Source organism: Pinus tabuliformis, chromosome 1_1, assembly GCF_031772625.1.
Source record: "Pinus tabuliformis cultivar Carrire ecotype Pingquan chromosome 1_1, CPIR1, whole genome shotgun sequence".
In the NCBI taxonomy this organism is placed as follows: Eukaryota; Viridiplantae; Streptophyta; class Pinopsida; order Pinales; family Pinaceae; genus Pinus; species Pinus tabuliformis.
The window spans coordinates 231,460,348-231,474,078 of NC_142297.1; positions in this window are offsets into that span (position 1 = coordinate 231,460,348).

Here is a 13,731-nt window from a genome sequence, read left to right on the forward strand (position 1 = left end):
TCTTTAGGGAGTATGCCTGAAATAGCCAACAGAATGATAAATGTCCTTAACAATCGGACTGGCCTTTAGCTAGCAGGAATTGGCATTAGAGACAGGATTGATACTATTCTGCTGATAAAAAGGGTGCTTACCCTGAGAAATTATGTCCAGACATTGGAGAGAAAGTGTCAAGAAATACAAGCAGAAGTGAATGGATTTATTGCAAAAATCACAGTTTTACATAACAGGGGCCTCCCCAGTTTGGTGACCAGTGCAGGAAGATTGTTATCACATGAACATTATGCCAAAAGGGTCAACAACTTTGCAACAAATCAAATAACAGCATCTGCAAGCGCTCCAGAGGAAGCAGGGCCCCCATCTGGGCAGGATCTTTATGATAAGCTAGAAAATCTATTTTTTATTGAGCATGAGATCAGGCACCTTTTTGCAGTTCCTCCCAATTATTACAAATACACTGAAGCTGATGAAACTCTAATTAAAATACAGAGGCACCAATTTCCCACTGAGGAATGGTGGAGGAGTATGATAGAAACTTTACTCTGATGAATTAATCTTGGCCTAAATTTTTTGATCAACTGCAAGTCAGCATTTTCAAATGACTCATGTATTAAATCTACTTGGAGCAACAGTAGGAGACAGTTAGACGAAAAGGACAGTGTCTGGGTACAGCTAGATAATGAAATTGATGTGTCCAACGCAGCAACATCATGACAGGGCAGCATAAACGCAAGAATTCTCAAAATCAATGCAAAGGTGCTCAGCCGTCCCAAGACGCTCCAAAAGTCAAAGATCTCTGACAGGAATGACTAGCTGTAATCAATCTGCTTTAATAGCAATAACTATTGTATCCACTATTTTTGAGAGTTGGTAGAGAAAGTTATGAGTCAATGACTCATTTTTGAGATATTTTGTAAAGATAATTTTGTATATATACGCCCCGCTTAGCTTATTTGGGGGTTGTTGTTTTATTTGTTATGAAGAACTCGGCTGTATATTCTGAGAAGTATAATACAAGAAGCTGCTGGTTTTCTCAACTTGGCTATGCTTGGAAGCGTTGTGATGGGATTGTTGGCTGTTGTAGAACTCTCGTGTTTTCTCATGATGCAAATAAGTGTTTTCCTAACTGTGTCTGTGTTTTATCTGTTTACATCACTCATTTATGCTATAAACTCATTTATGCTATATGTTTGATAATCTTAGTAGGAAGGAAAATGAATAGTTCCAGATTTGTCCAGTAAGACACCCTAAACTCAATCATTCCTACTAACTATGTTTTCTTCAGGATTAGCTGTAAATATGGAATTCTTAAATGCTGCTGTTTACTCTAATTTTATGGTGAATTTCTGTTCGGGAATTCTCTTTTGCTCTTGAATAGGATTCAGCCCTTTATTTTTTGTATCACCAAGAAAGAAACCTTTGTTGCCTTTCATGGTGTGATTCTATATTGTTTCTTCTTAAATCAAAAGTTTGTATCATGAATACCTATCTGGCTCTGCAGTAACACTCTTTTTATCACAGGCACTAAGTAATAATCAATCATGGACTCCAATTGCCCAATGGAATAAACCCTCTTTTATCATTGCAAACCCTCCTTCAGACAACAGATAACAACCAAAATTCAAACAAAATCTTATACTTCATAACTAGCCTAAAATCCCAAAAAAGAAAGCTAAATCAAAAGAGAGAGCCCTCTCTGATTGCAGGTAGGCTAGAACCTGTAATCCAAAGTTGGTTTGTGGTTACCTCGGCCGTATTCCCTTGGGAGTCAAAGGGAACAACCTGAGTGATAACACTAGCAATTTCCCTTTCCATTCCAAAATGGATTGAAGAGGATCGCAGGGAATAGTTGTCACATCCCGAGCTCTCCCAACTCATTTCTCAATTGCAGGTGGATCCAAATTCCACCAAGGGCTACTCGTGGCAGGATGAGATTCTTTGCTACAGGGATAGAGTTGTAATATCACCAGCATCCACCCTCAAAAGTCGCATTTTGGCAGAATTGCACTCATCTCCCATTGCAGGACATTCAAGCTTTCAGAAGACGTATGCTCGCTCCAGGAGATCATTTTTTTGGACAGGCATGAAAAAGGACATCCTTACTTTTGTAGCAGAATGTGATGTCTGTCAATGCCACAAAGGGGAGACCGTCAAAGCACCAGGCACATTACAATCGTTGCCCATCCCGACATCAATATGGACGGAGGTTTTTATGGATTTCATTATAGGTCTTCCAAAGTCAGGAAACAAGTCAGTCATCATGGTGGTTGTGGACAGACTTTCGAAGTATGTTCATTTCTGCGCCCTACCCCACCCGTTTACACTGACTTTGGTCGCTCAATCTTTCATGGATCAGATATTCAATTTGCATGGCATGCCCACTTCTATTGTGTCCGATCGCAACCCGATCTTCACCAGTAATTTTTGGCAGGAACTCTTCAGGCTACAAGGCATCCAACTAAAACTCAGTACTTCCTATCATCCACAAACGGATGGTCAAGCTGAAGCCATCAACAAATGTCTGGAAACCTACCTTAGGTGTTTCACTTCAGAAAAGCAACATCTTTGGGTACAATGGTTACCTCTGGCTGAATGGTGGTATAACACCAACTATCATGCCAGCACCAAAATGAATCCCTATGAAGCAGTATATGGTTAAATCCCTCCTTCCCCTACTTCTTATATCAAGGGGTGCTCAAAGGTACAAGCAGTGGATCAACTCCTACAAAACCGTGCAACCATGCTCGCCCATCTTAGAGAGAATCTTCATCAAGCTCAAAACCGCATGAAGCAACAGGTAGACCAACATCGCTCAGAGCACCAATTTCAAGAAGGGGATCAGGTCTTTTTGAGGCTGCAACCATATAAGCAAACATCACTCAAAGACAAGGGTTGTCAGAAACTATCTCCAAAATTCTACGGACCATATCAAGTACTTCAGGGCATTGGAGAAGTAGCCTACAAGCTGGCTTTTCCACCTACTACAAAAATCCATCTAGTTTTCCATGTCTCATGCCTCAAGAAAGTGATTGGGAACAATTGTAGAATTCAAACCAGTCTCCCTGAATTGGACGAGGAAGGGTCAATCTGGCTCCAACCTGAACAGGTCCTAGACACACGAGAAAGGCACTTGCGTGGCTGCATGATTAGGGAAGTCCTCGTCAAGTGGAAAGACACCTCTCCGGAAGATGCAACTTGGGAACCAGCCAATATTCTTTAGCAGTTTCCGCAGCTTCAACCTTGAGGACAAGGCTATTCTTAAGGGGGAGGGCATGTTAGGGTCCCACACTAACCCCCTTATTTATGTAGTGGGATCGGGTCACAGTAAAGAGTCAATAAAGCCCATATTAATAATTGTAAGTGGTTAACCCGCAATTAATGATGGGACCACATTTAGTTGCAAATGAGCCATGGTATTAGATAGAGGGTATTAATAAAACCCATGGTATTGATCCATGGTATTGCATGTATGAGTCATATATAAAGGATAGAGACTCCCTCCGAGGAGCATCGTGTCTTATTTTTGAATCGAGCTCGGTTCTATTGGAGGTTTCCCCCTCGAAGAGGCAAGTGAACATTGCTTTCTGAATAGTAAAATCTTTGCCGTTGTCTCTCACTATTCTATGTTCTGGGTATCTTTCTTCGCATATTCTATATTTGAGTATCTATTGCAGGTTAAGAGCATAACAGATTTAGGAGATATCATTCAACTACGAATCACCTTGTTACTCTTGAGATCATTGTGGAGGAGTGCTGATATAATACAATTGATCACTTATGTTGTTTCATTGACTTTAGAAAATATTTGGACAATATTCCCATGACAAACCTATGAAAGAGGCTCAAAGAGATAATGGTTCTTCTTGAGTTGAGGGGTTATATGAGAACATTATTGCTAATCTCAGGACCATTGGGGGTTCGTTAAAAGAAATTAATTGTAATATCAGAGTCAAGCAAGGGTGTCCCTTGTCCCCTACCCTTTTTGGCATACACGTTATTAAAGCTAGAAGAGTGTTTGGAAGATACAAGTTGTGGTAGCCCCACACGCATTAGTATATAATCATAATTCTTTTCCTTTATGCTAATGATATTGTTCTTTTGGAAAGGAAACATTATGATCTTGACAAACAACTAAGAATCCTCCAATATTTTGTTCCAATAAGGGTGTGACTATTAATATTGACAAAACAAAAGTCATGATAATAAAATCCATAAAGGTCACATATAATACGGCAAAAGAAAATGTGGTATAAGTTCATAAAAATATCTTGGAATCGATATCCATCACAAGCTCAACTAGAATTATAGAATTCAGAAAAGGATAAATGGAGGATGGAAAGTTTATTATGAAATTGAAAACTATTGTGAGTCAACAAATTTTGAGATATGTGATAAAGAGAAACTCTTCTTTGAGACTCTTGTCACTCCTGTTATATTATATGGATGTGAGCTTTGGGGATATAGTAAATCCAGTGAGTTGTGGAGGAAGATAGAACAAATTCAAAAGTAGTTTATAACCAACAAGATAAAGAATAAAACAAATACACCCTATCCTATTCTTCCGATCAAAGCAAGAATTTCCCATATTTAAATCACAATTATGATCTAGGTATCTGATGTATAAGAAGAGGTTAAAGAACATGGAAGACAAGAAGTTTCCTAAAATTGCTTCTAACTCTAGCCAAAAACACCACCTTTGCCTCAAATGGGGATGGAATAAGGATTCATTGGCTAGAAAATTTGGGGATAAAGGAGGAAATCATTTTACAGAATAAGGATACAATTAAAAATAATATACAACAAATTTTAAGGAGAAATTGTGGGGTGATAAAGATTATATGGAAAAATAAAACTATGATATTATAATGATGTGATCAACGCAAATCTTGAAAATCTAAAATATCTCTATGTCTTGGCTAGTGTAAAGAAGAAACTAAGCATTGCTAAAATAAGAGCAAATTATCATGAGCTCCATCATGAAATTGGGCACCAATCAATTTTGAAAACACAATGGGTTGAAAGGGTTTGTCACTTTGCAACACTAGGAATTTTGAAGATGGAAATCATTTTCTCTTAGATTTTTCAACTTATACTCACATTAGTTCCAAATTCCAAAACGTTTGTCACACCACCAACCTTCTTGACCTTCTAAATCAACAAAACCTATGGTGATGTTGGAACACTTTTTCTAATGTTTTTTGAGCATTGAAATAAGATTCTAAAGGATTTTAAGTAATATCTTACTTTATAGGTCCAATAGACAATTTCGTCTTAGTGGACATTATATATATATATATATGTATATATATATATGTATATATATATATGTATATATATATATATATATATGTATATATATATATATATATATATATATGTATATATATATATATATATGTATATATATATATGTATATATATATATATATATATATATATGTATATATATATATATATGTATATATATATATATGTATATATATATGGATATATATATATACATATATATATATACATATATATATATACATATATATATATACATATATATATATATATACATATATATATATATACATATATATCTATAGATATATCTGTGTGTGTGTGTGCGGAAACAAGGGCTTATTAACGCAATGATTAATTCAAAAAAGGGCGCAATTGTATCTCTCATGTGAGAATTAAAGTTGATATAATAAAATTAATTTACATAATAATATAATATTATGAATTAGATCCCAACATGTAATTGAATATCTAACCTAGTCCATTACTAACCTTAACTCTAGTTTTTCCTAGTCATTGCCTCTCAAGCCCTTCCAATCATTGATCTAGATTCAAGAGTGGGCAATTCTCCCCAACCCCTCTTCTTAATGTCAACAAAGTTTCTTTCCAAACTTACTTGATTTCCGTGTGGAAATCCACTCATAAGTCACAACCTTTTATACTTCAAATCAATAAATCCTTTAGGTAAATCTTCCCACTACTTCTTCTCATCATATGGCATTGTCTTCGATTGACAAAAGTCTCATTCAATTGTTCACTAGTCTTTTGGTCTCACTAAGAATAATGGATAACAAAATTTCAAAAAAAAATGATGCCCATGATCAAAAGAAATCTCACATATTACTTATGTGGACAACAATTCTATGCCTTTTTTATTGAAAAGGAAGAATATTGAGATCTCATATTTCAAAATGTATTGTCTTTTATGGGAATAGGGGTAATAGACATACTACAAAATTTGACCCAAAATTGTATGTGCCCTCAATTATTTTAGTATCGTTTAAATTGTATTGTTTTCATTTACACTTCTAAAATAAAGATCCATTGTGTGTCATTGGCAATTATTTAGGGAAATATATAAATAAATCTAAGCCAAAAGCTAGTATGTTTGCATGTGCAAGAATTTGTTTTTGGAAAATAGAGTATTGTTGTAGTGGTGGTAACACCCTCCAAAATTTTGGCCTACACTAAAATTTTGGAGCCTACTGTGGATCATGTGATCGATATTTCCTTATTCAATTATTGGTAAGCTGATCATTTCAAGCTCTCTTCTTCAATATCAAGAGTTGTTCACACTTCTATCTTTATATAGCAAGTGCCATCTTTGGGCATGGGAGTTATCGCTTGTCATGCAAAGGGAAGTTTTGGTTTGCTTAAAGGGGAAATATTTGTGAAAATGAGTTGTTCCCATCATGTAGACATGTTTCACACTCATTTCCAAAGTTTCACACATTATTACACAAGTGTCGTCATTATCCTCACAAAGCCTATTGTCGGAGCCGCACTTGTCGTAAGATGCCACAAAGGTTGTTGCATTAAGAGAAGTATGTTTTCATATTTTCTGGATGGTCTATGTTATATCACTAAGTGTCCAAGTGTGTTGTCACATTGAAGTTCTATCACTGTTCACATCGGTTCCATTGATCCCACACTTAGCCAAATTCTGAAGGATTCCTAGCAACCTAGCCTCATTGAACCTTCCTAAACTACGCACTTCGCATATACAACCCTCAAGCTTTTTCCTTGCCTACTGAACTGCACAATGTACAGAAAGCCCAACATCCTTTGGCATCCAAAACTGTGTGGAGGCTACCTCTAGTGACCTTCCCTCAGTCGGATCTCACCACCCTCAAGAACTGCGCAGATTTTTCCCCCAAGCCTATCTACTACCTAATCCCCCTTTGCCTCTGAAGACTACACAGACTTGTCTTCCAAGGCCTCATCCCACAGAAGCCACTACCTGCTTGAACTGCGCAACTTTTTCCTTCAGTGGGCATTGAGCAGTCTTATCCCTCAGTTTAGCCCAATCACTAATCCTTCTCCCCCCTGACCTTATACTAGTTCCAACTCAGTCAGTGTATTATCATGCAACATCTTCGACTAGGGGTTTATCAGACTTATGTCGTCTTGTCAGGAGTGGATTATAGATACATGAATTCTACCAGCCTATGGAAATATGGTTAAGAAGGAGATGAAGAAGGATAACATGCTAGATGATACTTAAGGAGTTGAGGAGACAAGATAATTATTATATAAGAATACCAAGGAACCCAGGGTATGATAGAAGAACTAGACCGAATGACAAATCCATCTGATTCACAACCTTTTGGAGGGTAGATATGAAAAACAAAGCACATCTTTCATGAAGTTAAAATACACCTCTTAGCGTAGGATGAATGGAAACTTATCATTTTCATATCATTATGTCTTCAATGACATGTATGGTTGCAAACACTCAAAGTCATTCCATGTGTTTCCTTAAAGTGTTTTGGTCCCTTTCGCTTGTTAGATAAATTGTCGTCTTTGGCATTTTTGACTGTTATGTCATGTTTGTGAGACTTTTCTGGCGGTTTCAAATGTCAATCTCTATGTATATGATTTTTCCTAATCATGTAAACATTCATCACACTCATGCACAAAGTCTTGAACACTATCACACAAGTGTCTTCACGGCCATCCTAAAGTCTATCTCAACTATCGCACTTGTCGCTTCTTGTTATGAGACAGTCACATAGAGGGAAATGCTTTCTTTTTGCTCCAGTGGTCTATGTTGTCATGTCGTCGAATTATGCTAAGTGTGTAATCACAAGTTCAAGTTCATCACAAGTCTATCTTCCTCCCACGCTTAGCCATTTTTTCGAAAATATTCTTGACCAAGAAACTTAGCTGCACTGGACTCTGAATTAACTGCACAATCTCATCCCTCATTATTGTGACCTTTCTTCCTAAAACTATGTAGTGCACTGCCACTGTCCTCTAGGGTAGTTGCATTACACAATTCCAGAGCTCAACAACCTTCCATGATCCTCAGAATCTCGTAACAGTTCCTCCCAGTCTGACTTGAACTGCACACTTTGCACTGTCAGTCCTCAAGCTTCTCCCCTTTCCTAATGGAACCTCGTAATGTGAAAAGAAACCAGCCTCCCTTAGCCTCCATAACTATGCAAAGGTGTCTCATAGTGTCGTGCCTTAGCCGGAGCTCACTGCCCTCAAGAACTGCGCATATTTGTCCTCCAGGCCTCTAAGCTTCCCAATCCTCCTTTCCTTTGAAAACTGTGTAGAACTGATCCCTAATGGCCTCATCCTACATCAACCATTGCTGGCTTCTACTCAATTCTGACTCCTAGTGGGCGCTGCACAATTATTCTCCCCAGTGGGGACTGTGCTGAAAAGTTCCTCAAGCAAGCCTAAGTTGCGCTCTACGCAGTCTCAGTGATCAAGCCCTCGCCTTGTCACCCGGAGTTGCGCAATGCGCAGTTACTGGGCCCTCTCTCCCAACCTGTCACCTATCTCATACTCAATTCATGGATAGTACTACATCATCTTAGACTAGGGAGTTTTCATATTGATGTCATCCCATCATGAGTGAATTACAGGAACATGTACACTATCAAGGCACGGCAAGATGATGAAGAAGGAGAAGAAGGAGGGAGGCATTCCTAGAGACCCACTTGTTGCCAAACTGACAAGAGAACCTACCAAGAGAAAGCAAAGGAACACAAGTGTAACCACTTGCCAAGACTGAAGATCATTGAAGACCCCATATTATCAAGCTATGCAGAGGAGAAAATAAAGCATATTTAAGAACACATCTATCACTCAACAACAACAATGTCTTGAAATTTCCACATCATCAAGCCAGTCCATGTCAGCAGTGTCATGTGAAGTCGTGTCATGAGTTTTCATATGCCACATCACTACTTTGGGCCATGTATATTTTGAATCAAATGTGTTGTAAAGTGAAAGCCCAATGGACACATGAGAATATGAAGAGTCATGTAAGTCGAAAAGTCATAGGAAGTCAAACAATCCTGAGGGTAGTAAAAAATTCACAAGGGGAAGCATCACCCTTGGTTATATATACCCCCTCATTGTATGAGCAAGGTACTTTCACCTTGGCTCCTCCTGCAAAGAATTATAGAGACCAGCTAGTTCTTTGAGGAGCAAGGAGTGGCTCTAATGTCTTACTAATGGGGCTAGTGATGTATAATGTAAATATGTGTCTTAGAACTTTTGCTTAATAACAGAAGCCTTTTAAGGCCAACACGTTCTTCATGCATGAATTATGAATGTTTGTAAGACTATTCTGTGGACATTTGTATTTCATGTTTTCTTTCACATGTACTAAGATAATTGAACTATTTCGGTTATTTTAGTTCTTATCTTGTTGAGAATGTGCTATAATGGTTTTTTATTTGTCCCATCCCTATGGACTATTCCACAGGATATAGACAGCCCTTTCCTCACTTATCCATTATAATGATCATCACGTCCGTTGTCGACTATTCCATTGGATGTTAGATAGTTCCTTTTAGTTCATGTGTGTCTCTTCCCGGGTGGTACTATTACCTCTCATTTAGAGGCTCACTTTTCTCCCCCCTTTTGCAGTAATAGAACCTAGACATAGTTGCACTGCACACTCACCAAGAAAACTCACCTTGCTTTTCGAAGATACCATTGCATCACTCTCCTATGCTAACAACTAGAGCTAAGATAGATCTTTGAGGATTTGGAAATTAGTCCTTTATACCGGATGGGACTCCTACACCAAACAATGTGAGGTATGATTGGGACTTCATATCGGGGAGATCCCCTTGGTTGACAAATTTCCAGCACAGTCAACAAAATAGTGTTAAAAGGAGGGCCATATGACAACGTATGCCCATTGAGTCTGGTTTGAATCTCTTATTTAAAATGGCTCTTCCCCAAATCATAATCCCGAGATTTTTTTCTAAAGAGCTTAATTTTACCATCCCTGCAGAAGTTATTCATAACATATCCGAGTTTAAGTTTGATGGTGAGGGTTAATCAAATTTTTCGAACATTTATGTGAAGTTGTCCATCTTTTTATTTCTCATAGAATATGTTCCAAACATGTCATGGCTAGATTTCTCACCCTCACATTCGAAGGTCATGTTAGTCAATGGTGTCATACATTACCCATTGCTTCTATCCATTCATTCAACCAGCTTTCTAGGAAGCTTCACAAACCCTTCGATAAGTATAACTACTAAGATGTTTGTGGAAGAATCAATCATTTAAGAATGGAGCCTATTGAATTAGTTGAGTATTTTTCTTATTGGTTCCTTCACCTCTGTTGTGAAATTCCTGAAAACATTTGAACCGTATTTCTTGAAACAAGAGTTTGCACACTTGGTTCATGTCTCTTCATATGTTGAGCCTGAACCTCTAGATTTTCCTTCTTCTCTAACTCTTGTGAATCATGAGGCACCTCAAATTTTATAGGAGGAGTTTACTAACCCTTTTTTTCTTTGTCCTCCTCCTTTTCTGGTCTCGATGAGGGTGCCTCCTAACGTTGATTGTAAAATTGGGAAATCTGTGAATCAAATCTCCTGACCATCTTCTCATTCTTCTTCTTCTTCAATGGAGGAAATTACATAATGGATCAAGAAGCCTATATTGAAGACTCACTCCTCCATTCTGCAATATGTTGTCACCATTCACAACTCTGGTCACAAAGCTAATCCATATTTTTGTTGCCCTCTATCATCTACATATTCTGACTCTGTGTACCATGAACCGCTTGACCAATCTGCTCCATCAATTGGTTCTTTACATTCTCTTGATTCTCAAGCTGCTGGCTCAAATTGCAATCAGGTACAAGGAAGTCATAGTACATGGGTAGAGGAGAAGGAAGGTGAATATGATTATAATATTTCCTCTCGATTTTAGAATCTCCCATGTCAAAATAACTAGTCCCCATTCTTGAATGATTCTCAATCTGCTAATCTCGACACAAAATCCAATACGATTATTTCTTTCAATCAACCCCCAACCTTGGGAAGTGATCATTCCAATGATGATAAATCTATTTCCTTATTTTGTGATGAATGCCCATGCACATCATATGATCTTTTGGTTTCTCATGAAGATTTTAATTTATATCTAGAATCTAGTTCGGTCAAAGAAGATGTTCACATATAAACTTCCTCTTCACCTCACTATCCCTTGTGTCCTATTGTTCAAAATGCATCTACTTATGACAAATATACTTCGCACTCTCTAGTTTCTTCATCCAATGAGTTATCCCCTTGATTGACGCACGGTAGTGAGGCTGTCCATGATGAAATTGCAAACAATCAAATCATAGAGTACCCTTCCCATTCCCCATCATCTCTTCTCCCGCATGAAGAAAACTCTTCAAATCATCTTGCTCATGAGATCTCACCAATTCATTTATCTTTGAATTTTCAATTATAAGAGCCTCTCCAATTGAGAAATCTAGTTGTTGAAATTGAAAAATCTGGTAAAATCTATGACAAAGATGGCTTCTATCTAATGAGAAATGGTCTTATTGAAACCAATAATAAAAACTATCCTGAAGCCATGCATGATCTGGTTCAAGCTTCAAAATATGATTCTACAATCCTGGGAAGTTCCTGGACTTTCTAGAGAGTTGAGGCACTTCAATTTCCATTGATGGTTATGTTAGGATCTTGCAACTATGGTAAGCCCCCCGAACTAAATCAAATCTGGTTTCTCTCACACAATTTGTCAATCTGGATGGTTTCACTCAATATGAATTCCCATGTGAAAAATGTTTGGTATTCTAGGTGTGACCTTTAAGATTTTCAAGATTTTACTTATGATCAAATTCAAGAATCTATTGCAGTTCATTTGTCTTCATGCAATTCTATCACATCAAACTCAGGTTGGGAATGTGCATCTCTCATAGAGTCATGGAATTGTGAAGTTGATTATCTCAAGGTCTATCTTTGCCCGAAGGAATCATACTTATCTAATTTATCGCCTAATGGTCAGTGTTAGGTCCCTATAATACTATTGATTCCCCCATTACTATTTTCATTGTAGCCCTTATTGTTATTGTTGTGCCCCATAGAAGCCCACTATTGTTATTGTTGTTCCCTTATATTATTATTGTTATGTCGACTTTGATTATATTGTGACACCTTAGACTCCTATATATAGAAAGGAGGTTTTGTCATTTGTATCATCCAAGAATTGTTCATTCATGTAATGTAAAGGAGGTTTCCCCCTTGAAGAGGCTGATTTTGAAGTCGTTGATCTATCTTTTCTATCTTTTTGTGAGCTAGTTTCATAACATTTGGTATCAGAGGTTTGGATTCTAGGGTTTCGCTGCTCGAAAACAGGTCATCGTGGCATTTTCGCTATAAATTTTTCTGCGACATTTTAAAAGCTAAAAAAAAACCATTTAAGCTTAAATCTCGATGATCCTCGGGTCCAAATTTCAGATCTTGTCTTGCTATATTTTTGGAGATATGATCCAAGGAAGTTAGAGATTTTGCAGGCTCCCGAATTACATCCCAAACAAGTGAGCTTGGGAAAATTGTCATAACTTTCTCTCTTAGTATCAGATTCAAATTTCGTAAGACGTTACTGAAAGAGGATGGACTATAGTTTTCTGTGTATTATTTTCATGTCCGAAGGTTGAAACAGTGACACGTGGTACTGCATACGAGTTTGCTTTACTGAAAAAGTGTATAATCAGGTCATCTTGGGAAATTCGGCATAATGATTTCTTAGAGAATCCAATTTTGATCAGACTGGGTGGGATAACACATTTTGTAATTTCAGACCTTGGAGATCCAAAATTTCAAATATAAATCAGATTCAATATCGAGCTCTTACAGAGCGAAAAAAAGGTGTGTAGTTATTTTAAAATTTTGCATAAGTTTGGTCTTAAAAATTAGTTTGAAGGAATTCAAAGGGCATAGTGAAGAATAATTATCATTAATTGATGCCCCGAAGAAATAAAATGGAAACACATAGTAAGCAAACTGAAAGCTCTAGCATGGCTCATGAAGAAGAGGAAGAAATGCAGCATGATATATCAAAATTACGAGACCAAGTGCAACAAATTTCACTCTCACAAAAAATAACAGAAGGTAAGATGGATGGTTTAAAGAAAGGTGTGGAAGATAAGATGGACGGTTTAAATAAAGGCATGGAAGATAAGATGGATAGTTTAAAGAAAGGCGTGGAAGCTAAGATGGATGGTATGAAAGAAAACATTGAATATTGGAAGAAGGACATGGAAGGTTGGAAGGAAGGTTTGACAAGTTTGCTACAAGAAAGACTTCCTAATGGAAAAAAGGTAGCAGAAAAAATTAAGAATGAGAAAAAAATAAATGTTAATAATGATTCAAAGAATGAAAACATTGAAGATTTGAAGAAATATGTGGAAGGTTTGAAGGAACGTTTGACAAAGTTTGATCCAAAATTCAT